Below are 5,000 nucleotides of genomic sequence, written 5' to 3' on the forward strand. Positions count from 1 at the left end.
AAAGCCATATCTCCCCTGGAATGCAGCTCCCACTACCAGATGCACCGGACACCTGCAGCATGCCAAATAGCCAAACCTCAGTTTTAGATTCAGAGGCTAGTGCCTCAGATGTCACTGACATCATTTCCAGTCATAAGCCTGGCCCTGATCCAGTGTCAGAGCCAGGAGTTTCTTCCACATCATCTCAACCTCTTACCTCTTCACCACCTGCCTCCTCCCTTTCGGAAGTGAGCCAACCAGTTAACCCTGGACTTGTTCCGGAGGGAAATTCAAGGGAGGATTCCTTAACCTCCCCACGTCTAATCACTGCCAGAGAGGACTCTTCACCTGTGCCAGAGCACACTGTAAGCCTTGGTGACCCCACAGATTCACAACCTGTGGTGCCGTCTCGGCCTTATCGTCCAGTGCCACAGAAGAAGTTCTGGAACAAGTTCTGCTGAGACTGTGGCCACAAGGGTCACATGTCTGCCAACTACGGAGGGTGCGTAAATCACAATATTCCTGCCATTGCAATGGCAGTTACCAATTCTTTTTCACTAGGACCCCCAGCTAAGGGCCCTATAACCGTCACGCCCCTCCAAAGCCATTATCCTCCAAGCCACGTCAGAGCCTTCGACGACTCTGGCGCTTAAATCTCCCTGATACAGGAAGATCGAATCCCCCAAGGGGCTAACGTTGACAGACGTCAACTCATTACCATTGAAGGTATCAACAAAATTAAGTTGATCCTTCCAACAGTCCAATTGAGAGTCACACGACCTCACCTTTCGAAAGTATGTACACTTGTAATTGCACGCTACATTCCAGGAGGTTATGACCTCCTCCTGGGGCAATACTTGAAGTCTCCTTCTCATTTCAAAAAGCCTAGGGGTCCTAACCCCACGACAAACCTTTCCAACGCAAGAAGCCATCCAAGACCTACTTCCTCCTGGAAGTATAGCTACCAACAGTCTCCCCCATTACCAAGGAGGGAGATTGATACTAACAGTTCCGCTGCAAAATCTGCAATGTAATAGGGCACTCCACTAATTGGCCTGGGTGCCCTAGCAAGCTACCAGCAGCGGACACTGTCCATTCTCTACAAGACTCAGCCTTCCAGAAGAGACAGGAACCTCTGTCTCTCATTACCAAGGGCATGCTGAGAGATATTGTACCTCCGGTACCCGTCACAGGTCCAGCTGACCTCAACTCTCTGCCAGTGCCACTTGGCAGCACTGAGCAGTGCCAAGCTCCATCCAGCCTGGACGTAGAGCCACCACAAACCTTAGCCTCTGTGCCTGGCCCCGAGCTAGTGCCGACAGCTAACCTAATCAAGGATCCTCCTACAGGAGATCCTCCAAAAGGCATGGAGCTTACCGAAGCCCATGGCCCATCTCCAGTCCATGATTCTTCTTCACCCTCACCTCTGTCGCCCGAGGATGAACCTCTGGCAGACCTCACCTTTACACCTCCTCTGGATGACCAGGAACTGCCTGACCAGGGGTCAGCCTGGAGCCTTACCCTTACGATGGCTGTCGCAGCAGATGGTTGCTGCAGATGCCGAAGTAGGGTGTTCGCCTGTAGTCCCTAGGGCTACCACCGCCTCTGCTCCTGACGGTGCTTCTGGCTTTTCCCCAGAGTCGGTGCCTCCGTCTACTTCTAGGACTGGTGTAGCCAGGCCCTGGAGGAATAAGATGAAGAAGAAGAAGGGACATAACAAATTAACACTCTAACCAAAGAGCCATATGCTCTCCTTGGCACCTGTGCCCTAGGTACAGTGTCACATTAATTTGCAGAGTGATCCTGGCACCTACCCAGAGAAGGTAGCCAGCCTGATCTCTGCCAGTAGACTAAAGCTAGCCATACACCTGCAGATTTGATCGCTCATGACCAACAGATATGGAATGCGAGAGATGAAATCTACTCGCCACTAACTGCGCAGACTAAATCGCTCAGATATCCAACTCCACCTCCAGTGTGTGTTCAGCAGTCGTGGCAGACGTATGTGGGCAAACCAACCAGAAAAGTCATGGATGATAAGAAAAAAGCATTAGCAACCTTGGTGATATGTAGTGCTATGAAGTCCAGAAAGCGGAAACGATCGTGTTGGACAAAGAAATGGCTTCAAAGAAGAGATGAATTTTCTCATGACACTTCTAAAAGAATTGAAAGAAAATAACCCAGATGATTTTAGAAATTATTTGCGAATGTCAGATGAGGTATTCCAAGAAATACATGCCACTATTGCCCCCTTCATACAAAAGCAGGATACGATGCTCAGAAAGGCAATCAGTTCCGAACAAAGATTAATAGCAACCTTGAGATTCCTGGCAACAGGGAGGTCTTTGGAGGATCTTAAATTTTCAACTGCTATTTCTGCACAGTCTCTGGGAAACATCATACCTGAAACCTGCAGAGCTTTATGGCATGCCCTACGAGACTAGTATATGAAGGTATGTTCCAAATTATATTAAAACAAGGTATTTTTCTGTTTATTTATGAATGCATACAAAAATTGGTAAACCTCTCATGACATGTTGTCATCTCACAAATAATAATAATATTAATGGCTCTACCTATACCTAATGGCATGTATAACATTTAAGAAAATAGAAAGAAATCACCTAATTAACAATTATTCCTTTATCCAGTACAAAAACAAATATAATATCAACGGCTTTTTAAATGGCATGTATACCATTTAAGAAAATAGAAAGAAATCACCTAATTTACAATTTATCCTTTATCCAGTTCAAAAACAAATGGATGTAATGTTATTCTTGTATCCATGTCTCATAGATTTTTTGTGACACATTACATGTTAGTATAGGAAACATTGCCATCACTACAGTCGGAGGGTGATGGTGACGGTGATGGTTGGTACGGTGATGGTTGGTAGTCAGGCGTACTGTTTGTGTAATATCCACTGTTGTAATAAACAGTTTTATATACTGTATGATGCTGTCCATCAACAAGCTTATTCAACTGTGCCTGACATATTATGTCTGATATCTTCTGTTTCGCAAGAACACGTTGGTTCTCATTCAGTTCTCTTAGCTCTGTAGCAATGTAACTACCAAATGAATCACATGAGTCGTCTGGTTTCTTAAGAACAGACATAGCCTCTTCTACAAGGTTATCTACTTGGCACACCTTACGTTTTAGCCCTTTGCGTGATGGAGGCTTCATAGGTGTGGATTAATTCGTACTACAACTCGGCTGCGCTACTTGGCCATTCTGTAGAGAAATAAAAAATTGATTAATTTTCAAGATATATGTATAACGCAAGGTATCGATTTATATGAAAGCATCTGTTATCTTGCACTTGAATAGAACCGAATAATATATGTATCCAATAAATATTCCGATTTTTCTTATTTTGCTGACTGCTTTATATTATAAATATAATACGCTTTTTGTAAGCAATATTATTTTCGGGCCAAAACGTATTATTTGAGATGTTAGGTTGGAATTAAGTCACGCACGTAGATGTTAATGCAAATATTTCTATTTCTTTCTCAGTTTCCTTCGACTGAAAATGAGTGACTGTCGGTTGCTGCTGATTTTGAAGGCTACTGGAATTTCCCAAACTGTGGAGGAGCAATCGACGGGAAACATGTGAGGATTATTTCCCCTGCAGGAAGTGGATCCTACTATCATAACTACAAAGGGTTCAAAAGCGTCATCTTAATGGCTATTGTAAATGCGAATTACGAGTTCATGATGGTGGATGTCGGAAGAAATGGAAGAATGTCAGATGGTGGAGTTTTCCAAACTACAACTTTCTGTAAAAAACTCCATCGGCATAACTCAATCTGCCATCAGCAGACATGAACAAAGAAGGTTTGAATTTTGTCTTCCTCAGAGACAATGCGTTTGCTTTACACGAGAATCTGTTGAAACCATTTGCTCTTAGAGATCTAACTATAGAGAAACGAATATTCAATTATAGAGTTTCCAGAGCAAGACGGGTCGTAGAAAATGCGTTTGGCATTTTAGCAAACCGTTTTCGCATCTTTCACACAACAATCAATATGAGTCCAAACAAAATAGACGTTGTTGTGCTAGCTTGTTGTATTTTACATAATGTATTGCGGCAAAAAAATAAAGGTGGTTATTCACCAACCACTATGGTTGATCGAGAAGATATTGAGAGTCGGCAATTGATCCCAGGTTCTTGGAGAAATGAAGAACAACAACTCACCCCTCTTCAAGCGAACCTAAATAATACAGGGCAAGCTGGCGGCAAACAGAATAGAGACAAGTATGTTACCTACTTCAATACTACTGGAGCTGTGCCTTGGCAGAACGATATGGCCTGAAATGGTACTATTAATGCTGATCACTTTGCTTACTATTTATTTTACTGTTTAACTTTAGTTTAAACTTGAGGCGTACATTTCTTAGATTTCTGTAATACAATATTTGAGTTCTGACAAATTTACAGTAATGTTTACAATGACCTACATTCATTTGTACATGTATGTATTAAATAAAACGTTTCAGTTATTATAACATTTCACTTACCTCAACTTCAACATCCGGTTGGTCACATTGATTATCTTCCGGTGTCGGTTGTTCATCGTGGTCCGCACTGTCAATACTACAAAATGATTCACGTGGCTCTTCATGATCACCAGTAAACGCCAGTAATTTGTAATACCAAAGTTTTGGCACATATATCTCATTAGCACCAGCACCTAATTTCGTAGATTTTCTAACTTTTGCATGTTCTTTTCTAAAAGCATTCCTTAAGTTTGCTATTTTCTTCTTTACAAAAGATACATCACAGTCAGGGTTTACTGTTTGACAAAAAGTTAAAAGACTTTTGTAGGCTGAATCTCGTTTGTCACGATTTGAATACTCTGGGGATTTTACTTGCCATAAGCACGTATGTGTTTTATAGATTTCAATGAATTCTGTTATAAAATCTGTATTCGTAAAACGAGTGTCAGATACACAAACCATGGTGACACCGCTCAGGGCACAACCTATCTCTCCTGCTGTCAGCCACACACTGA

At 42.5% G+C, this 5,000-nt stretch overlaps 1 long non-coding RNA gene across 1 annotated transcript in view; it reads left to right on the top strand.

Annotated features, from left to right (window-relative positions):
* The window catches only part of LOC135208931 (uncharacterized), a 19,377-nt gene extending 14,889 nt beyond the window's left edge, over positions 1-4,488 (top strand). The window contains exon 3 of the long non-coding RNA XR_010313244.1: positions 3,502-4,488. This is a non-coding gene — a long non-coding RNA (uncharacterized LOC135208931). The remainder of the gene's footprint in view (positions 1-3,501) is intronic.
* The last annotated feature ends 512 nt before the right edge of the window (positions 4,489-5,000 follow it).

The sequence above is a fragment of the Macrobrachium nipponense genome, chromosome 37, assembly GCF_015104395.2.
Source record: "Macrobrachium nipponense isolate FS-2020 chromosome 37, ASM1510439v2, whole genome shotgun sequence".
In the NCBI taxonomy this organism is placed as follows: domain Eukaryota; kingdom Metazoa; phylum Arthropoda; class Malacostraca; order Decapoda; family Palaemonidae; genus Macrobrachium; species Macrobrachium nipponense.